Source organism: Pieris brassicae, chromosome 9 (assembly GCF_905147105.1).
Source record: "Pieris brassicae chromosome 9, ilPieBrab1.1, whole genome shotgun sequence".
Lineage (NCBI taxonomy): Eukaryota > Metazoa > Arthropoda > Insecta > Lepidoptera > Pieridae > Pieris > Pieris brassicae.
Window position 1 is genome coordinate 16904804 of NC_059673.1, and position 24828 is coordinate 16929631.

Sequence of the window (24828 nt, forward strand, 5' to 3'; positions counted from 1 at the left end):
TCTTATTGTTATTGAAACAGTGTTTGTATTTATGATTATAACTAACTCTTATAAAATTATGTTATCGAATTGGTTAATCGTGATTATTAACCACCATAACGTTAATAGTATCGCAATACGGCGTGGGAGGCCAACAATTAGAGTAATTAGCCAAGGGCCTTAACTTATTTTATAATCATATTTATGACTAGCTTTATGGGGAGCACCCATATAAAGTCGGTCTTAGCACGATGTTCTATAGCCTAAAGCTTAAGACGGTAAGCTTCTAATTGCAAAAAGAATATTTTCCTGTTAGACATATCGCAGACTTGTTTTAAATGTTGATGTGTTCTTTAAAACTGTATAACACTTTGACATAGACATAACATAATAATAATAATAAAAGAAAAATAACAAAAAATATTGTTTAAGGAATAAGGTACATTTGAATTGTGTAATGTGTGTGTGTTGTGGTTCTAACTGGCCTTGGCTCAGTATTATGCTGTGGAGCAGGCGTGTCCAACAGCTGCAGCGCTGTCCTTTGCTCAATAGGTTTTGCAGCGTATGTGATTTAGGAATTTTTACTATCTATATATTTGGTCCCTACATATGAAATTGGCGTATTTCGTACTGGCCACTTTAATCACGATGTTCTGCTCTTTGGTAAGGTTCTGCTATTTATTTGTATGTCATGTATTTGTGCTTCGATGACCGTCATTCATTTGTTTTTCTCTTCTGTTTGCGTCACTCATTTTACAAAATGAGTTGTTTTAATTCACTTGAAGCAAATTGGGAAGATTAAAAAGCATGAAAGGTGGGTACCTCACGAATTGACTGAAGCAAACCGGCAAACGCGCGTCGACTGCTGCGTTACATTACTGAACCGGCACAATAATGAAGGTATTTTAAACCGAATCATTACCTGTGATGAAAAATGGATTCTTTACGATAATCGGAAGCGCTCAGCGCAATGGTTGGATCCTGGCCAGCCAGCCAAATCCTGCCCCAAGCGAAAATTAACCCCAAAAAAGTTACTGGTAAGCGTTTGGTGGACTAGTGCCGATATTGTTCATTGCAGTTTTCTCAAATCTGGCCAGACAATTACGGCTGATATCTATTGTCAGCAATTGCAAACCATGATGGAAAAGCTAGCGGCTAAACAACCTAGGCCGGTCAATCGCTCCACGCCACTGCTACTTCACCAAATTAGAAGAGCTTCAATTGGAATGTCTTAGACATCCTCCGTACTCCCCGGACCTTGCTCCAACAGATTACCATTTTTTTTTTTTCGAAATTTGGACAACTTCTTGCAAGGGAAAAAATTTAACTCTGATGGGGCAGTCCAAATCGCCTTCACAGATTTTATTGATTCCCGTCCGACTGGTTTTTTTAGTAAAGGGATCAATGAACTACCTATGAGATGGCAAAAGTGCATAGAAAACAATGGTTCATACTTTGATTAATTAAATATATTATATTTAAAAATATTCGACTTTTTGTTCCTCCCATACAAAACGCCAATTTCATATGTAAGGACCTAATATTATTTTTAACATCTATTTCTTATTAATATATTTATTTAGGATCCATAACTTTTATGAAACTATTCGAAAGCCCATGTTCATGATGGATCGTATTCAATGCAAACAAACGAATCTTTCTTATGTATAATATTAGTTTAACGTTATTATTTTATATACAGCTTAGGACAGGATTCTACTGTATCAAATATTGTATCCTAGTTATATCATGGTAAAAATATTATCGTAAGGTAAAGTAAAATATCGTGAAGAGACTAAACATCAACAACAAAAGACGTTTGCCATCACCAGTGTAATAAAGTTCTATTAAGTATGGCCTGAATTTAATCACTTCAATTACAAAGCATGGTGAAATGTTATCTGTATAATCGGATATGTCAACAGTACAATTTGTCTGTGACCTATTGTTAATTTCACTGTTGTTGAACATTGCATAAATTAACGGTCATTTTTGTTTAAATATAATTATAATTTCATTCCTATCTTTGTGCTTATAAGAAAAATATAAATGTAAATTTAATAAAACCTATCGTGATTACTGATTATGTTATGTGTGTATCGCATTTTTTTAAATAGAGGTCATAAAATTAAGTTCCATAGCAAAACATTCGATTTGGGTCTATTTTTTAATGAATACAATAAATTGCATTCACTAGTAAATTAAAATAAGACAGCGTAAATCACCTTGAACTAGACATTTTTACAAAATAAGATCAAGTGTGTGAGACGAGCATTGTTTATAGTAAATATACCATGATCATTTCACTGTAGAAATGAAATCAATGTAGGTGAATGCCTCCTAGGGATGTCAATAGGAGTGTCAGTATAAATAATATAGCAATTAAATAAATTATGTGTTTAGATTCAGATAAAAAAAATACGATTTAAAATATAAAATATTAGAACAATATTAGTGCCTACAACATCATCATGATATCCGCCTTTGTTGTTTATTATAAACTATTTAGAATTCGTATTGTAACATATTAAAAGATAGATGTTATGTTTTTGAGATATACAATTTAATTTTTTACAAATTTAAGAACAGTAAAAACTCTCTCATCTTAAACAATAATACTATAATTAAATACTTTTTAATTCAATGTTTTTTGGATCATTATTAACTAAAAATGATTTTGTATGTCGGTTCATCTTAAGAGGCCATTTTCAAATTAGTAGTAATGGTTGGTTTAGTCATTTTAATACTAGACCATGTATAATTCTATTCTGTCAACAAATGTCAACCCTACGTCAGCTAACTCGTCAATAAAATGAGAAATAAAGATTTGTAGAAAGTTTCTCTTATTGCATAATGCAATAAACACTGCCTTATTAAGATGTTTTGTATCATCACAGTACTATAAAAGTCGAATAATTATAAATTAAATACACCAATTAATTATTATTACACAGAATACATAAAATATGTATTCTAGGTGAATAATTGTATTAAAATTGGTGATATTAAATTTATTTATTTCAAAAATGTATTTTTCAGTCAACGGTGTATATGTATATTTCTAAATCAAGGGATTTATGATTAATAGAGATGGGTTGACAGATACTATTTCAATATAGATGTCGCTAACCGTTGGTAGAACTAGTTAACGAGTCGTTGAACTGGATACGGCTTAGATCATAAGTGACCGCTTAATTGGTAAGCGTACATAATGTAAGATACGCCTTTGGATTCGGTTGTTATTTTGAGGAAATTAGTTTCTACCAACACATCTGGTTTCCATTATTACAAAAGAGTGATCGGCATTGTTACACTTTGACATTGGAGTCTTGATAAACTGGTAATAGGATTATATTAGGATGGTATGATCACTGATACCAAGATGAAGTGAAAGTTACGATCTCTTAAGCGCTGAAAAAGATGTCTTAAGACAATTTGTTTGACACCTCCTGAATACCTTCTGTAACCCAACAGCATTAGGATTTGAACAAAGAAAAGTCGTATAAAGTGTATACGTATACGGTAGCCAAAAACCAGTTTTTAATTCAGTCCATGTGCAGACAAATATTGGAAGTCACTTGCAGACCCTCACCTAATTTGCAATAATTATTCCGGTTATATGTTAACCGGTCATTACACAAGTTGACAAGTTTTTATATCATTAGAATATATGACTCATTGTTTTATATGTAATGTTTTTTTTTGTTCTAGGGGCAGATGTTAAGTCATGCCATCCATAGACACTCTCAAGGTCAGAGGGCTCGTACTTTTTAATAATTGGTACGCTCTTTTCTTGTTCGGACGTACTTCAGTAGGAGATTGGTTCCTTAGAGTTCCTTGGAGATTGGTGCATAGCAAAAACTGCCTTGAAAATCGTTCTGTTGTGGAACGACGAATGTCGATGAGATACGGATTGAATTCCACATTAATCCTCGACATCCAGTACTGACTATTAACTATTAACATTAAGGATTTTAAAGGCGAGGCGAGGTATGGTGTATCCCCGAACTTACGAACAAATGGTAGGAAATAACAAATCGTATATTCATAACCAGTTTCCCTATAACCTACAAGTCTAGGCCTCTGAATTCTGTATCATTTTTAAACAGGTAAGTAGGTAAAAGATCTACCCGTTGGTTCCTTGAATGGAGACCTCGGCACAACAAAAGTCACCGGGCCCCGACTATGTGGGCTCACGACATCGTCAAGGAGGTTGGCTTTCTGTGGATGCAGAGAGGTCAGCGCAGGGCGTACTGGAGGAAGATGGAAAGGCCAGAAATCAACCAAAAAAAGGAGGCTGATGATGATGAAGGAGGTAATCAGAACGTGTCTGATATTACAGTTTTATGTTTGTCCTTATCATACGAGTGAAAATGCGCATATAGAAACGTACATAGCAAGAAATGACTCAAAGACACTAGCACTGCGCCAACACTGCTAATATTATATATTAATCTATAATATAAAAATGAATCGCAAAATGTTTTGGTAAGCGCATAACTCTACAACGCCTGGACCAATTCTTTTTTTTAATGTTCGTTGAATTGGTTGGTTTTTTCCCATACAAACGTTTTGTAGAAGTAATGTAGAGTCAATTTATACTTTATTACTGTTCAATAAAGTTCATATTAAATTACAAGCACTCACTTAAACAAATCGCAAAAACAAAATGATTTAATTTTTGAATTATTAATTTAATATCCATATCTGAGCAAAATTATTTGAATACATACTAATAGGAAAATATATCAATGAGCCACAGAAATTTTAAATATTTGTCACTTTTAGGTTTCCACTATCCTTAAATTATTTTTCAATCAGGTTTAGTTTAAGCTCTCTCAGCAGACATCCCAATCGGGGTCTGCCACATTTCAAATCTTTTTGACAGAACGAAGTCTGTTGGGTCCGCTAGTATTATATAAATAACTATGTTGTTTATTAAGAATTAAGTAATGACAATTACAGTACGATATGTACGACACGATTACGAAATAAACATTGTTGAGTATTACCTACATTCTCATGTATAATTGATTATGAATTCGTAATTACTTGTCGATGGCTAGAGTGGGATGAAGAGCTTTGTTTGCAAAATTAATCTGTGGAAATCGAAACTGTTGCAAATATTCTTTAAACGACCACAATTTGTGTATTTTATTTATTGACAAAATATTCCATCACGTACTTGGTATTTGTTCATGTTAACTATCGATTCAAAACTTTTACTGAATGACTTATGCTGACACGGAAAGTATTCTTGTACAACAGTAGTTTAATTATAAAATTGTAAATGTTATGTAGACATTATTACATCAAGTTAATTAGCCAAATGGAAGAGACTAGCTGCCCTCACGGGGAATCCTAGTGGCTAGTGCAATTTATCTTTTAAATATACATCTTTTATTACTGTTCCGTTCGATTTTTCGCAAAATATAAAAGTTTTATACAAACATTATTTAGATAACATAATATATTTATATTTATCATGCTCTTAATGAGGTTTGAGTTTCCATTTAGTTTTAGTTATTATTGTTTTAATATTTTATTTTGTTTGTTTATTTTTGTCTCTTTCTAGCTTGCTTCTAATATAATTGGTGTGTATGTGTGTAACATTTGTGATGTAATATTTTCTTTTATACACGTTGTTTAAGAACTTATAAATAAAAAAATAGCATGACTAAAATCAATGTACATACTTATATCCCGATAATACAGTACATCATGGTAATATTAAACAAGGTTAACACAACAAGTAATGGAATATTATAAGCTACTTTTAATTATTATTCAATAAGTCTAAAATTAAAAAGAGGTTGAGAAATTAATTCGTTCTGAAAACTAAATTGTTTAAGTTCTTGCGATTTTGTTCCCTTGGACTCTTGGTCCGTGCGGTTCAGTAATTAATAATAAAAGTTGGCGCGTAGATAGTACCGGTAACCACAGAGCTGGTGCATCCTCGCTCAACGAATAAGTATCGCAATACAGCGAGGAAATGCTGCCGAAAGGTACAATCCCTGTGTTGTATCCAATCTTTTAAAATTCGTTTTAATTTCTTTTTATTTAATTTTTATTATTATTCCTTTGTAGGTTAAGAATATTGTAAATACTGGATATTTGTATGCTAGTAATTGTTTGAAATGAATTGTATAACTTTATGTTAAATAATTATCATTTTTATGTTTAAAAAAATATTTACTATGAATATAAGTAATATAGAATAGTCGATAAGATCCATAAATCTTCTCACATTCCCGATTATATACATCCACCTTAGCCAATGTAAACCACAGACTAAAAAATGCAGTCGACGTAAAAGTAACTGAAATGATGCAAATTTCGAATCCATTTGTTTCTTAATACTAACGTGAATTATTTTATAAGTCCCGAATGTATTACTATATTTCTACTATAAAAGATTTCATTAATGTATATTTAAGAACAGGTTCAAATGACATACGATGTAAGTCACAGCTGTATTACGTTAAGCGAAGGAGAATTTATTCTTTGACGATTTCTTAACGAAGTTTGTTATAAAATAATGATTCTCGCTAATCAACTATAAAAATTATAAGAGACGACAACTATTTATGTTTTTTTCAGAACAGGGGGATAACGGATAAAAGCTTTGATGTTAATATCGCCACCCATGGACACTTACATTGCCAGAAGGCTCGCAAGTGTCTCTTAAGAATTGATACGCTCTTTTCTTGAAGGATCCGAATAAAATGAATACTTTAAAATGTGGTCCCTAAATGTGAAGGGAGAAATGAGATGACGTTAATGGTATGGATTGAGTACCTAAAGTCATGTCATAGGAGAAATCAAAGCCAATAGACTCCGCTGGATTGGTCACATCGTCGATCACATCTCCATTGGTCGAGAAAATAAGAGAAGATCGTCAAGAAAGCATATCTAGAAATACTAGCCGTCAGCGCGTCGGTCGACACAGAATTCGCTGGAAGGACGCGTTGTGCGAGCTCCAAGGCTGACAGCAAGCAGCAGCGCAAGGTGAAGGTGGCGTTGTCTCATTTGGGAGAACAAGACTCACTTTGGGCCAACGCGCTAGCAGAGGCTTAAGTATAGGTGGTAGTAAAGTTACATTACCCAACATCTTAAGTTTAAATATAATGTAATAACGATTTCAAAGTGACAAATAAGTGGGATTGTAAGTAATAATCAACTTCGCATTTCCTTTTGTTAACTTCGTATAATTTATAAAATTTTCTGTATTATCTTGACCTAGATAATGTATAAATTACATTCGTAGAAACGTCAGTCAGTATATTGTGAAAAAACCTAGGTTACAACAGTTAATTAATTTTTTATAGATTTTCGTATTCGATAATAATGCTTATAAAATGCTTTAATCAGTGGTGATTAAAAAAATTATATTGTCAAACAATATGCCATACGTTTTTGACAATCGGGATTCACACTTAGCTAGGTTAAATGTCACTCTCGGATCAAGGATTTGAGCCCATCTGCACCTTTTACTAACACGTACAGCGAAGGAAAATAATGTTTAAATAATGACGGTGATTTCTGTATATTAAATTGAATATACTTTTGTCGTATAGGACTGAGAAAGTTGGAGAATGGAGAAATTAGCGTCTTTATAAATAAAATGTTATAATTCACATTATATATAAGACATAAAGAATTGTAATTCTCGACTTATCTACCTGGACTTATTTTACTGGGAAGTCAGAGGCTCCAGAATTACCGTTTTCACTAGATCAAAAGCTGGGGTACGTTTGTTATGAAACCAGTGGCAATAAATAAAATTATTATTGTATATCTTGGCATTATTAATTATCTGTAAAGTATTTCGCTTAGTAATCAGCTGATCGTGTCATAATTTTTCACATACCTTGCTTAGCCATTACCTATTATAGACTACGTATCAAAGCATTAGATAATGATATAAAATATATTTGTTAATGATTGTACGACATTCTAACGATGTTATTCATAGTGAATCAATCACTAACGTACTGAATCACTGACTTTATAAGTATAGTATGTTATGACTAAAGATGAGATTTTTGAGTCTGAAATTAAGTGTAACTACTGCAATAGACTACAGATGTTCCGTAAGTTGTATTGGGGACCCTTAAAGTACATTTATCCCACGCTTCTCTTGTCAGCAAAAATAACCAATAAAATAATTTATTTTTTTGTAGGAATCCTCGAAAACGCATTTCGTTTCTGGTATATGTCTCATAGACAAGGTGTGGGTAATCAGAAGATAAACCACTCCTTATATGGAAATTGTATTCGTTTTTACAACAAACCCAAAGGAAATTAATTAATAAAGCTTTTTATAAATTTGACGAATACTAAAATGAACCTAATCCTTGGGATTGATTTGCTCCAGTTCAAACAATTTGTATGACTCAATACTTGGCGATTAAAAAGAGTGGCGGAAAGTTTCTTGCCAGTTCTTCTTCGCCTTTGACTTGCGAACTGGTAGTAAATGTAAATTTACAATAAATTTAACTTCTTTTTGACGTTCATAAGTGTACTTGTTTAGTTATATGAATAAAAATATTTTTAGTTTGAGTATATGTGTAAAAAAGTAAAAAATTACCAAATACAAAGACCAATAGTGCTTACGTAATACTTGAATAGACCCTTGCGAGACCAATGTATAAGAAGGTGAATTGTAACACAACTACATCCGAGGTACGCCTATAAAAGTACAATATACGATAGAAAAATTATAGGCGATCGACCTTTTTCTGCCGGGTACTATCTTACTCACAGTCATTGTATTAGGTTTAGCATTATCGCAAAGTAAAAACCGTTTGCATAAAATAAAAACACGTCAATTAACATTACCAGGAGGCAGGAGCAAGAAAGTACTAAACTGGTACAATAGACCAAATTAGTGATCCATAGGCACATGGCAGAGACTTGTACAGCACAGACAGAATTGGCGGGATTTTGAGGAGGCCTTTGCCAAAAATGGGCACACAGATACGTAAATATAATGACATGATAGAAATATAATAACATTTAAAAGTATCTAAAATTAAAGGTTATTATTATTATTCACATTACAATAAGCATGAGAAAAAAAATACAAAAGACAAAGAAAGCAAACGGTCTTATTGAAAGCAGTTCCTTCTTGACAACCCAGACGTAAAAATTACATTACAGATCTTAAATTTAAACTACTAACACAAATGGGATTATTGATAGAATAGTGTTAGTTTTCTTTGCAGTTCGACGGACGAGTCTACTCCCGTCTTGGTGCTGAATCTCGAATATGTCTTGTCTTGTGTAATTAAATTTACTTTAACATTTTTGTTTATATTAATTTATTTCTTTTAGATTTAACTTAATTTTAGTTATAGTTAGTGTTACATGTTATTTTATGTTCTTCTTTGTTAATTATTTATGCACTTCTTGTACTCTCCGTAGATTTTTTTTTATTGTTCCATAAGGTCCTAATAACTTATGTTATGTAAAAAGGAGGGTTCCTTTTCATATGTAAGTTTTTGTATAAGGTAACAAGGTCTAAATAAATAAATGTCCTTTGAATTTCAAACGTGTCTAGCAGTGGTCTAACGTTAAGTAATTGCAAGTAACAAGCATTTATTAAACTTAATATACATTTTTGGAAAAAATAAGATTTAAATTTTATATGGTAGGTACATTAAAACTGTATTTTATATACACGAACTGTAATATGAAATTAAAATTAGTCACTGAATTGTAACTTTGCAACTCCGGTGCAAATATTATCAGTATGCATTTTCACTTTCCTCAACATTTACGAGTCCATGCTATTATAACGTTCACACATTTCAAGGACTGTTTAATCGATTTTTTACATCTATAATGTAGCGGTATTTATAAAAAAGTAAATTTCTTATTATTAAATAATCAAGTGCTTTATGTAATAAACCCCTTTTTATTTCCGTCAAAACTTTATTTAAATATGTACTACTTACCAACATGTTTCAAACATAGGACATATAAAAGGCTTCAATAAGTCTACACATATAATGTTTTTGTGCCGTGTTCAATAAGAAAAAAGTGAATCCAAGATCTCCCAAAATTAAAAAAATATATGACTTCAATACTAGCTACATATTAAAAATGAACTGAAACAAAGGTATTTTTAACAAAAATGTTCGTAACATAATTGGTTAAACTAATTTAAAATGTCATGTACCATCCCATCATCTCATTTGTCCTTTCTTTCAGAAGAACGCGTTTTGGCCAAAACTCACTGATTCCCAGGTTGAGCATTCTGATAAACGAGCAATCAATTTTTCGTTTCGTTTTTATAATTTATTTGTTAAACACGAAGTTAAAACAAATAAACTATGCTCGATATACTTCTTCTGTATATCGAGCAGTGTTGCCCTAGTGCGACTTTCATCCCTGAGGTCGCAGGTTCGGTCCCCGGCTGTGCACCAATGCATTTTCTTTCTAAGTGCGCATTTTACATTAGCTCGAACGCTGAAGGAAAACATCGTGAGGAAACCGGCTTGCCTTAGACCCAAAAAGTCGACGGCGTGCGTCAGGCACAGGCTGATCACCTACCTGCCTATTCGTAAAAAAAATCATCATGAAACAGATACAGAAATCTGAGGCCCAGACCTAAAAAGGTTGTGGCGCCATTGGTTTTTTTTATTTTTTATTCTCCTATATATAAATAAATAAATTATAACCGGTTAAAAAGTAGGTTGTTGTTTGCTAACATTGTTCAATGGCTCAGAATTAGTCAGAGGTTTCGTAAATACTCATTCATTGATCAGGAATGTCGTTCACAGGATGTGACTGAGAGGAAACGTGCTATTTGTAATCGACAATTTTAATTTGTATGTCTTTATCAATAAAACTTCTGTATGCCTTAATGGTAATATTTCGTACCAGTTGTAAGAATTTAAGATTTTTTATCTATAATAATAGTAATCCAGTAGCGTAACAACCCTAACTGGTCTTGGCCTTATACGCATCTTTGACCAATTTTATTGTTTATGGACAAAGCGATATCAGCCTTCTGTGACTGACACATGTCGTATATTTTTGAGTTTCTTTCTATGTGAGCAAGTTCATTGCACACATAGAAAGAAACATTTGTGTAAACTTTCGAAAAATTCGAACGCACAAATTCAGGTTTTATAGTCGCCTAAGCTTCTAAATGTAGTGTAACTTTTTTATTTATATTAAAGTAACACATCATCTTCATCATCATTTTTAAACAAAACCTTCCTATATTGCAGAACCTCTTTTTTCCCCCAAAGGAAAATAACATTATTATCCTATAATTAATTAATTATTAGACTGTGCAATTATTTTCAAGCAAGTGGACCCTACCGTCTTAATAAATTACCTACAACACAGCAATAATAAATTAAAAAGGTGTATTGTACTAGTCGTATTTAATAAAATTTCAAAGAAACAAGCAATTTTCCACGTATTACATGAAAGTACATGTCATTGTACATTTTCATTTACGTACCTTTTGAATCGTGATAAAATTAGTTCCAGATTGATGCGTAGAATTACCACGTACGAGAAATTGTCAGGTTGACATTACTTTCTCGTAATTTCATTCTTTTTTATAATGATTTGATTTTCTCTTTAGGGAACATTGTTTTCATGTAATTTCAAACAATTTTACTAATAATAGTGTAAAATCTAATTCGATGTTTGTTTTAATACACCACAATACATATATGAGCTATGCTATAGATTAAAGTAATAACTTAGGCCATATATTAAAATACTTTTATTTAAGTACGTCACAAAACCTCCTTCCATTTATATCTTCTATATACAGAATTTACAAAATTCTTTTACCTACATTACAATAATAATAATTAATAATAGATAAATAGAAAATTAGCACGAATTTAAAAAGTTATCTGTGGGATGTACTTTTAATGCTGGCGACATTTCCTCGCTGTATTGCGATACTTATTCGTTGAGCGGGAAACGCTGGTGCGTTTCCAAAGCTGGTGCTTTGGGACACGGGTACTATCTACCAGGCGCTAACTTAAATCTTTAATTATGCCTGTACACTGGAACCCCACGGCACAAGAGTCTACTCTAAAGGGAACAAAATCAAAGTTGAAGGAAAGACTTTTATTGAATCTTCTATTAGGTTCGAAAAAGCATTTGTTTTCATAATTGTTTTAACGTCGAGGTGTGACACTTACCGTCAACATGGCATAAGCGTCATATACGTTACATATATGACGCTTATTAATTATTAATCATACGCAAAGCAGATGCTTTAATAATTAAGTGTGCCATCTGGCACACTAGGTCACACAATACACAGAAAGGCAACCCACACAGATAGGTACCTCAATGGTGAATCCCACCACCACCCTTTACAACTGCTTTCCGTCGGTAAATGTTTGTTCCAGAGAACCAAACGTCTTTGTGATGCTGCCCACCTCGGGGAGGAACTACAGCATGTAAAACAGGTGCTACACCGAAACAAGCTGCGCATCCCCCGGCTGCATCACAGAAATAAAAACAAGACACAAACAGTTCCCCGCCAGCCAATCTATCTGCCATATGTAAAGGGAGTTACAGATAGAATTAGCCGGATCCTAAAACGAGCTTCTATTAATCAATTTTCAAGCCGCACAAGAAGATTCAGGAATTCCTAAGACCAATCAAAAGTAACACCCCGTTGCAAGATGCACTTATATACAAACTGGATTGTGACTGACCTGTCTTACAAAGGGCAAACTAAACGCAATATGTCCAGCAGACTCAAAGTACACATTGCGGATATAAAGCCGACGACAACACACAAAATCAGCAGTCTGTGAACACACACTAGATAGGCCTAATCACTACATACGCTTTGACCAACCGAAAGTACTTGCGGAAGATAAAAGATTCCCAATATTGTTACGCGAAGCCATTGAAATAAAAAATCACCACAATTTCAATAGAGAAGACAGCCTAAAATTATCAAACACCTGGGATCCAATAATATCCAAATCAAAACCCCAAGACAACAATCCGCGAAAATAAAGGACACCGTGAGTCATTTCTGCAAAAACCCGTCATCTTTTAGTCGATATCAACTCCGGGGAAATAAATACAGATAACACAACTTTCTCTAAAGCTGTGATACTTTTGACATTCAACACCTTTTGTCTTCAGTCACCGTGACCACGCACGCTGTAAAGCACGCGAAACGTCGGAAAAATTAAAATTTAAGTTTTAAGTACCCCTGTTAGCTGACCAAAATAAATGAAATGCTATCCCTCGCTCTATTGTTTTTATATGTTAAATTTATACAGTCACTGGATACAATTGGCAAACGCGGAATAATTTTAATAACCTCAACGCTCAGCAATATAATGATACTGCATAACTTATTAAGTAATCATTGTTACGTCAATATGGATATTTATTATAATAAGAATTGAGTAATGCACACGTAGAAAGATTTTAAAGTTGAAGAATGTGAATCTAAATTAATTTTAATCGCCATTGAAAATCAATATGCAACAAGATATCGAAAATTGTTCCATGTGCCTCCTACGAAATCGAATTACCTACATAATTCGCCAATGTTTCGGGTTTTATCTAACTATGACACCAACTATGAGAATATTGATATTTTCCACCTCACCATAGATGTGGGTAAGTTTTTGCAGAGGCGGGAAGACTCTAATTTTGTTTAAGCAGTAATTTAAAATATTAAGTATTATTTGTTATTTCAAATGTTTAATTTCAGTTTTCTTTAGTTTTATTAATATATTTTGTCCATTACTACTTACTTGTACAATGTAATCTGTTTTGGCTTTCTGTATTGTCTATGTGGATTGTTTTATAATATGTATATTAGCTGTAAGTTTACTAATAAATAAATAAGCATAGAGTTAAAAAGAATCAAGAGTGATTATGGTAGTAGTATGTGTAGTTTGATCATCAGGCGCAGAAGACTGCTTGTATATAAAATCTAATAATAGTAACGATTAAAAATGAATTATTTACTTGTTAATTATTAACTTGTGATTTATCAAGAACTAAAGTTCATTTTTAAATCATTTTATCCATTATTAGGCGACTGCAATTAAATGTACATATAAAGGGACCTGTCAAAAGACTGGACATTTATGACGTATGCCTATGTTACTCAGTGATCATGTCACTCTAATGACGGAAGAATTTTTGAAATTGGTTAAGTAGTTTTTAACCTTTTTAAAATAAAACTGTCCTCTATAACTATGATATTAGTATAGATAAACTATTCATAATTTCAATAAAATACGACAAAACTAGCATTTCCTTTGATTAATTAACTTACATAATACATTTCTTACACCATTTAACTTAATTGATCAATAAATATTCATTATAGTCGTAATAGAATCGTGTTTGGTCGGAAATGCAAGACACGCACATATTAAGGAAGGAAGAAATTCGGCTGAGATATTAGGATTGCCGCATTTAATTGGCAGTGGAAAATTTAAAATCGTTTTCTATGTAGCCTATGTTAGTGTGTTGATGGTAAACAATATCAGTCGATGCAAAGATGTTTTTTTTTTGTTTGACACAGAGTAAAAATCTTTTGGACCTTATTTACACGTAACTGGCCAGTATTATTGAGGACTTCGAAATAAAAACTTTTTGGTATAGTTAGTAACTTATAAACAAATCGTTGAAAACCAGTCACTATTCGAGCGGCTTCATTCCATGGCCAATGGGGTAGAGATGTGTGTGTATTCAGAGGAGTTGTTCGGATTATTATACCTGCAGCTAAGTTTCATCATTGTACTTCGAGGCAGAATACGAATTTCCATCCGTATCACCACGACGTCTGTCTTCCCACAACTACACGTTTTTAGGGTAGTTTTTGCCGTGCACCACCACTATGTGGAACCAGCTTCCCATTCAAGAAATGAGCGTAAGGTGTTTAGGGGCGCGGCAATCACTTCAGCCAGCCAACTAGCCAGCTAGCCAGCCAGCTATCGAAAACTAAAGATGTTTGTTTAGTCTCATTATCAAAAACAAAAAAGCGTGAAATGCTGTGACGTACTCTCCAAGCCTTTGTGTATAACGTTATAATACTAAAACCAATCACAGGCGTTCTTACGTCACTCAGATACCAGATAATTGATTAATCGGTATGACATGCCGTTTTCTTCACGATATTTTCCTTCGTTTTACGAGCAAGATTTATAGAACACAAGAACACAGTGTTATCCCTTTAACTGTACTGTAAGCGGTGTTATTGGACGCTATCTTATGGTAAAAATCCATTTTAGTAAATTAGGATTGACTTACATTACTTATTAGTCTTAAGTTAGGCTAGATCGTAATGTTCCATGATGAAGTAGACAAATGTATTTTTAAAAAATCACGAGAAAGAAGAAGTGATTGAATTCTTTGTTATTTATTTATCTCTTCTAATTAGTAGCCAGTGGAACCAGATTTGAACTTGGAACAACTTATTATTAATTTAATAAACTCATAAAGCAAGTGTCATCCATAAACATTCCTTATAACGGTGCTGAAGTAAAAATGAAAGTCGTGAGCGTTTGAAGAAAAACTTGTCTCATGCGTTATTGACCCACATAGGTACCTACGTGAGTGAGCATTTAACACTATACATATGATGGTGTTATATAACGTTGATGCCTTTTCATTATATATAAGCAATTAACAATATCGAAGGTTAAGGTCAATGACCTTCGCAAAGAATATTATTCCGTAATATGTAATAGCTCCTTCAAACAAATTTTACACTATAGTCAGTTTCTTATATATAGTAAAGTAATATTTTGGATTCAGACATGCTATAAGTTAGGTATGCAATACTAAGCCACAGAATCAGATGTAAATAGCAAACACTAATGGAGGGCCAAAATGATCACATGGTTTCCGATCGTATGGCGTTCTGCAATTCAGGCAATAATCTGGGAGTCTGTTTTTTTCACTATTTAGGCCTAAATAACACATAAAAAATAGGTATTCATTGATCTAATCTCTGCCTCATAATATTTAACAGTTAGTATTTGTATACCTTGATTTTTCACATCATAAAAACAATCACTAATTTGGGTCAAGAATTTACATACTCACGTTTTGGTAATAAGTAACATTACCAAGGAATTTTAAATATTTTCAACATCGAGGAAAAGAGTTATAACCTTGTCGAGAGAATTTCCGTATGTAAAAACGCATTGCTTTTGACAAACCGGACACACAGTTTCCGCTCAATCTCGACTTTTAATGTTGGTATTGCTATATCAACGGCTAGTTATAATAAGGAATAACGCTTCGTATATAGGAACAAAATAATAATGAAAGCCGGCTCTCGGTTTTATTACGTATAGCAACGTACGTATGTATATACAAAGCTTTGTACATTATATTAATTAAAAGAAATTGAAATATTTGATCAATATTTCTTACGCAAATTACTTACAAACACAAAAAATACAATCTTAAAAAACCGTCCCGACTTCAAGTTGCTGTGACCAGCAACACTGATTCGGTGAGCCGATACTGCCTTGGAATGACAGCCTCACCTATTATTCTATATTATTTAATAGCTAATAGCTTGTGTCCATAAAGTTTTCTATCATAACATGACACACCCCATAAATTGAAAAATTGGATCTATAATTAATTAACTATTCCAACTAGTTATTAATATTAGACGTAGATGCCTTCCTCTCAAATAAACTTTTTAATTATAATCGTCCTGACATTTCGTACATAACAAATTCAGAGTCTTGTGTCAATATTCAGGGTGAGTGCAGTTAAACACAAACTAATTCGATGTAATAATTGGTTCTAATATAAAAATATGAGTGATGACACAAATACCTTGACCTGTTGTAACCTCGTGAGAGAGCCATTCTGCTACCGAATGATAAATATCTCTTTTCCCAGACATTGTTTATAGTGTGACTTATTAATGGCAACTGTCTATAATTCAAAGTTACCCGAAAATTTATGTTAAACATTTCGTGTTGTGTTTCGACAGACTTCTGTTGTTCAAGCATTATAACGAATGTAATGTAATATAAATATTTGTTAACGATATATTAACGAAAAAAATAAAAAGAAGAAGCGAAGAAGTGGGAAGAAAAAAGTGATGACGCCCACCAGAAACCAGAGAAGATGGAATAAATGAGACAGCGGGGAAGGAATGTAAAATAGTGGCGAAGATGCTGCAGCGGACGAATTTTTATCAGACAATTATTGAAATAGTTTATGTTTTATTTTTTTAACATACATTCATACATTATAACTACATTAACTTTTAGTTATATACATAAATTTAAACATAGTTATCAATTAAATTCAATTGTTCAACACGTATTTAAAAATAACGAAAGGTTATGACCGTTATATTACGGTACCCGAAACATAACAATAACTCGAGTTCTCAGCAGTCAAAATGATGCCAACGTCCATATAGCCTAGATCTAAATAGCTAAAGCTAAGCTTAAGGACTGGCGAATGACTAAGCCATGTCACGTAGAGAACATGTTTCGGAAATCGTAAACCTGCAACGAAGTATTAAAAACACTGGAAGGCAATGAACATATTTGTTGCAACAAATCTGACACCATTAAAACTACTAAACTTCACTTAAAAACGTATTTACAGAAAGTATTCATTAAGATTTCATTAGATTAGTAATTAAAATTTAATTGGGACTAACAATTAACACGGTTTAATGTGTTATTATTTCGTAAATAAAAAAAAATCGTATCTGTTTTTTTTTAAAGGCCAGCAATGCAGTAGTGACCCCATAGAGTATAGCATTGACTGTACATGGGCGGCGTTATCACTTAACATCAGATGAGCTACCTGCCCGTTTAGCTCCTTTTCTTTTAAAATATTTAACGATAACAAAGTGGAAAACATATCTTATTCCGAGAATAGGTCAACGGATAAAGTAAAAATCGAAGTCGGTAAACAGATATAAGACCATTTTAGTTTGAATTAAATAAGGTAAGACTATTAAACGCGTACGTTAAATCGACTGTCACAAACCGTAAGCCTACCAACCCCATAATATGTTCAATCACTAGCCATACCGTGGAACGACTAACTGTAACAGTGTGGTAATAGACATAACTGTTTTTAAGTGAACCGAACTGTATTTGTAAACAGTTTTTCGACTGTGGCTAAAATAGGTTTGTTCCCAGAGTCACAATTACTAGCGTGACCCAGTGCCGAAATTTTAAAAGTTTCTGTCGTAATACAAGGGAATACAAGAGTAATTTTTATTTGTATAATTTACTTAAATATAACGAATTATTTTTTGTAAGCGCTTGAATTGTATAATTTTATTTATAGATAAATATTATCATTACAGCTTGCCTTGAATGAACACATATTTCGTTATATTGTATTAACTAATTTACGTAGGGCGTAAATAATTTACGTTTTGTGGGTAACAAATATCTAAAACTAGCGTCTTAATCAGGCCTCGCAAAGGTCCACTTTTAAAATGTTTTAGACATAAATATAGCCCGTTTCATACGTATTATTTTGTATAAAAAATACAAATCATTCCTCTTTATAATATTAGTATATTATCCTTATGTGACAGAAATGTAGTAAATTAGCTACCTACAAATTAAACGTTACCAGGAAAAAAGATCGAAAGCCGATGAGGCTTTGATTATGAGAGAAAATAACCTTGATTGTGACGAAGAAAGCGCCCGGAACGATCGGCGACGGCAATTACATGCAAAACGTATTCTTATTTATACTCGATGTATACAAATTAGATTCTCGTCTAGATATGTTTATATTCATAAAGAGACATGCTACGGTTTTTAAAGTGAAAGTCATTTAACGCTTAGAATACATTTTTTTAATATATAGAATAGGCAGCAAACTGGCAGAAGGCTCACCTGATGTTTAGTAAGCCAGTCTCAATGCAAAGTTTGCTAAATATTGTTTTCTATTATAAATGTAAATTTAAACATATATACCTGTCTTACTTTGGTGGATATGGTCATGGTAACCTAATAGAGTTGTTCCAAAGTGTGATTGGACGCCTAGTTCTACAGTATATATGTCCTTAAACTTTACCGAATATTACTGACGTCACACCTTATATTTTAAAAGATGTTACGTGGTCTCGATAAACTGGATAGGAGTCGATCCGACCTCCGAAGGTCTTCAATTTCAAATTCCCAGAATTAGAGCAGCCAGCCGACTTGTCAGTAACGTTATTTCAACACAATTATTAGAACTTAGAAATGAAGACCACATAGAAGAGACCAAAATCTTGATCGTCAATATAAAGGAAATGGCTCGAAAAACAATAACAGTATTTGCACTAATTTCTCCATTAATTTAAATTTATTGATGACGAATGCTTGGAATTGTTATCAAAGTAACATTGAAAGTCAAGATAATCCTTGCAAGGCAATGCGGAACTCGGACCTATATTCGTGATGTGCATTCTGATTATCATCTTACGGTTAACGTAGTTTCAAGTCTAAAACCAACCTTAATACAAATTAATAAGGTTCGTATTAGATCAACGGATACAGTCCTGTGGGCTACGGCAATTGGAACGTCTTGATTTGATGTTATTTATAGCCAAATAATAATGTTTTTAAACGAAATATTCGTATTATAAACTATATAACGCTATTTATTAAGGAATAAAAACGAATGAAACCTATTAATTTTGTTCTTGCTATACGCGTTTGAATTAAATAAATTTCTTTAACGCACATAAACAAGTATTTATTACATTATTAACTCGTGTAAGTTTCAGCAGTATAAATATCATAGTGAAAAATATGTTTAATATAATAAAACGTGTTATATACACATTCATGAGTAATGCAAAGTAAATAGTCAATGTCAATGACATATTACTTAATTCTTTATTATTAATATTTATTATATTACTCATAATCCCAATACAGTTTAATGTATTGCGTGTTTTATATATTTTGAAACGGCATGACTCATTCATCTAAATAAATTATCGAGGGATTGTCCCGGTGTATAAATAAAAACTGGGTTTTCAGACCCTATTTTCTCAATTAACTTTTCGGTTAAGTATGTCCATGGTTCTATTTTGGATGAAATTATAAAAGATTCAGGTAGATAAAGAAGGTTAGACACACAGTTTCTTCTACAGTTGCACTCTTCATTTCTGAAGGTCGCGATAGTGGCGCCGCACAACTTCCTCCACTCTCTTCTGTCTTGGGCAATCTACCAATTTGCCTACGCCTGGGTGATGGTAGACCTTGATCGGTCCAGCGAGTAGGGGATCTGCTTCAGTTCTGGTTCCCTTCACGCTGCCAGCCACGACAAGTTAAACTGTCTCTGCGTGTTACAATTTCTATGTATGGACTCGTTTCTTTCCTTAGCTGTCCAGGAAATATTAAATATCCGCCTTCAACACCACATTTCCAGAGCATCATTTTTTTTTCCTTTCTGTGGTTCGTATTGTCCAGGATTCGGCGCTATATTACGATAGTTGCCGTTAAAAAGCATTAACGAAACGGTTGCTAATTTCTCAGCCCCATTCGTAAGTTACGGAACTTCTAAAAATAACTATTTCCTTGAATTTATTTAGCACTATTTTACTTTTTAAACAAAATGCCCGGATTCGCTGTCATGTTTGGACGTAAAATATAGACGATCTGTCAAACAATTTTTCGAAGTTAGACGTTTTGCTTGACATTTTAGGGAATATGGTGACATAATTGCGTTCTAAAATACAAGTCTGAATCATCACCAAATATTGTCTCATGAATAAAACAATTTTTCTTAGTGTGACATGTGCCCAATAGAACATAAGATACGTATTAGAATGAGTTTCAGTTTAAATAAATGTTGCAGACTGTTACTCTAAATAACAGTTGACTCGGTATGCGTTCCTTATAACGGAACGTTGGCCTTGAATGGCGGCTGCGTGATAATTTTAAAAATATGAAAATTACTCGGCCTGTTTGATCATTAGATATACTTACAGACCAGCTTCGGATGGCCTGGCCTGGATATGAGGGCCCTGCAAGTGCAAATCTCTACTTGACAAAACAATTGCATTATACATGTAGGAATTGAAACCGGCCGGCTCAAATTGCAATGGTAATACTTAAATAGATTCATTGGATGTCTTTGATCCCTGGTAAGATGAGCTTTAGTATGGGTTGCTACTTGTGTAAGGTGAGACGGGTCTCCACACACATTAGCCCCGTCTCACCTCAGACAAGCACAAATGCTGGCGCAGCCGCAGAGCAGACGAAAAAAAATAAACGGCTTAAATATAAGAGCAGTGTTGACCTTCATCGTGCGCTTCTCATCCCTGAGGTCATAGGTTCGATCCCCGACGGTGCAGTAATGGATTCTCTTTCTGTGCTTATTTAAGTCAAAGCATAGTATTAGCTTAAACGGTGAAGGAAAACATCGTGAAGAAAGCGGCTTGCCTTAGACCCAAAAAGTCGACGGTGTGCGTCAGGCACAGGAGGCTGATCACCTACTTGCCTATTCGATTAACAAATTATCATGAAACGTTGTAGCGCCATTGATTTTTTTTATAGAAGAGACTTTACTCCAATATTTATTTTGTTCCCTACTAGAGACTCTTGGATCATGGGGTTCAAATGCACATGCGCCTGGTAGATAGTACCCGTGATCCCAAAGCACCAGGCTTTCCTCACTCAACGAATATATAACGAAATAGGTACATCGAGGTATTGCTGCAAGTATTAAAGTTACACTGCCACAGGGACCAACCTTTTTACAATTTTAAGTTTTCTATTAATCCATATTTAACTACTATGTAGGTTAAGAATATTGTAAATTTACATCTGTGTGTTATTAAATCCAACTTTATTTATATGTTCTGTGTAATGAATACAGTTACTTTTAAAGAGAGAAAGTCTGTGTAATGAACAGACAGTGTTATCGAAAATGAAGTCATTTGGAGTAATGTCTCATAAACAGATTGAAAACAAACTAAAAATAAAATAAAATATGTTTATTATGGAACTTAAAATACAAGTATCACTTATTCCACGTCATTACATTTGAATAGGTAGAAAAAGCCGGCGTAAATACTTTTTTAAACTAGTCTTTTAAAATAGCAAATCATCAAACAACACTTATTTTAAAACAATGTCGCAAATTAATTAGAAGTAGCCTGGTCTCACTAGTCTCAGGCTAGTAAGCCTTTTTATACAGCTTTTCTTTAATACATTTCTTAAAATTATTAAAAGAGCCTCTGGGATTTTATTAAAGAAGAGTATCCCTTTTTTCAAAGAAGAATTACTAACTTTAGATAGTACGGGGAAATTGCAGCCTGCGTTTGTTCTGAGTATTAACATTGTGCGTATGTTCTATTCTAGTAAACATATCATTATTTTTGTATACATACATAATATTTTCATAAATATATTGCGAAGGAAAGAAAATTAATATTAAGTATATTAATACTTAATATTAATTTTCTTAAATTTATCTCTTATAGATTTCCTACATTTTAAATTATAGATTGCACGAATAGCCCTCTTCTGTAGTATGAAAATAGTTTCTACATCAGCAGCAACTTGCTTGGATATTCATTGACTTATATGAAGTATTTATATTCGTTTTATCGCTTTGCTTGATTTTACTCTTTGAAACGTGAGAAAACTGTGATATACAATATGTATAGATATAGTAATTTATGAAATTTTCACGTATTTATGTTAACATGACTTTCGATTATTGATTTCAATGACTATAAATTCGCTTAATAGCTTTCTATATTAAGTTTTAACTGTATATCCGCATAAAACGGCGTTTATTTTGATTAAATTTCCATGAAAGTACCCATACACTATCGAGCAGTGATAAAATAACTATTATACTTGTTAATTAAAATATTTAGTAGCATTTCTTAACACTTTTAAGTTAAAATCTAAAAGACTTTATAAAAAGCTTGCCTTAACTACGAGCCCTTTTTAATCATACGTCAATTCTTTTGTAAATCTTGACATTTTTGTAATTAGTCTATTCCCATAAAAACGTTCCGTTTCACGTAAAACAGACCTACAAACCCAATTACCTATTGCTATAAACTGATTGAATATAAAATTGCGTCGAATCGTTAATGCAGTCTAGTTTATGCTGTTTATCAGTGAAATTGAATAAGCGTATCGTATTTGATCTTGGTAACGAATTACCGTTCGTTTTTACTGTTAATACAAATTGCAGAATATGAGAACACTTTATTTAATAACTGACGGGCATTTGAGATCTATAAATCACGCTGTCATTAAATATAGTCTGTGAAAAAAAAATGTAAGAACTATTTTGTTTTTTTGTGTAATTTGTTTTTGGTGTGCTAAATTCATTTTCGAATGTCGACTTGATGAATCATGAATGAATGTTTTGTCATGGAAAGTTATGTTGACAATGTAGGTATAAACATAAAACAAGTTTTTATCTTAAATTAAATAAAATACTAAAAAATACTTATTATATAATATCTAATGTTCGTTCAATAGTTAACACATTTCTTAATCCCAGTGAGACTCCAGTATGGTACACTTTCGCTTGTAGGAAGCATCTGAAAGGTCTCTCTGCATCCAACAGTAGTTTGCCATGATTGAGAGGCTCCCTATTCCCTGATATCTTCTTTGCATCTCCTTTATATCTTGATAAGATTCCCCTTCATTCATATCTAAACGTTATACCTACCTAAAGCTTAAAATACTTTTGACAATTTGTTTCTAGTTAGTCTTTGTTACTGCCTAAAAATGTATATATGACCTATTTAAAGGAATTACTTTCTCCCTCCTGTTTGAGGATCCGTCTTGGTTGTGATAAATTGTGGATCATACATAATCCATCTAAGAAAGGTAATCAAAATATTCCACTCCTAGGGCGTTCTATTTAGACAGTTATGATAGTTACTCCCATCGTTATAAAGTAAAATTTTGCGGTTTTCAAAAGACCGGAATTATTTTAGTATGTTTTCAGAACACTTAAATACAACAATTAAAACATCCAAACAGATTTTCTATTGCAGATCTGTCATATTTTATAGCAATTTTGTTAATAAAAAGAGTTTTAATTCAGATTAAAAATTATCTAATTATTATGATACAAATAAATTCAGTCCGGAATTAATAAAATTTTATTATACATACAAGTTATCGCCTTCAATAATTTCATGAGTCTTTATTAGTAATAAAATTCAAATACAACATATACATTAATACACAATATACATTCAAATACTATTAAAAATCACTATTAAACGAAACAATTTTAAGTTACCATCTTCTACGTCCAAGATTAACATCCGATATAGCAGAAATAAGGAAAATTGCAGCAATACAAGCAATAAACAACGCCAAATAATACCTGCCTCCTAACATAAATGCAAGACCGGTTCGAATTAGGGTCGCATCTAATCTCTGGATCATCCTGATAACATGAAACAATGCTCGTTCCGTTTCGACGGCTCTTGCGCAGTTGTTGCGCGTGCCTTAGTGTTACCACATGTACTATAAATTACTATATTCATATACAAATTTGTAAAGTGACCTTGTTGGAGAGCGGTCGTAGAGAGCATGTGTTAACAGGTTTATAAGACAATGTCATTTGTAGCAATCACTCGTCTCTTACTGTCTTAACGTAGTCACGACAGGATTAAGATCCTGTTCGAGTGGAAGTCTAGCCAAAGAGTATATAAGTGCCTCACTAATACACAGTGCTTTCCTAGTGAGGCTCTTTAACGAAAGCTCTAACTAGGATTAGAAAAAAGCTTTTTTGTAACTCGCTATCGTTCTATAACTCAAACAATTTATTGTGTACGTGTGTAAAATTTGTAATGCAAACTTTCTTGTATAATTTTATGCATACACG

At 32.8% G+C, this 24828-nt stretch overlaps 1 protein-coding gene across 1 annotated transcript in view; it reads right to left on the reverse strand.

Annotated features, from left to right (window-relative positions):
• The window catches only part of LOC123714054 (ATP-binding cassette sub-family G member 8), a 47676-nt gene that overhangs the window by 12300 nt on the left and 10548 nt on the right, over positions 1 to 24828 (reverse strand). The window lies entirely within an intron of this gene.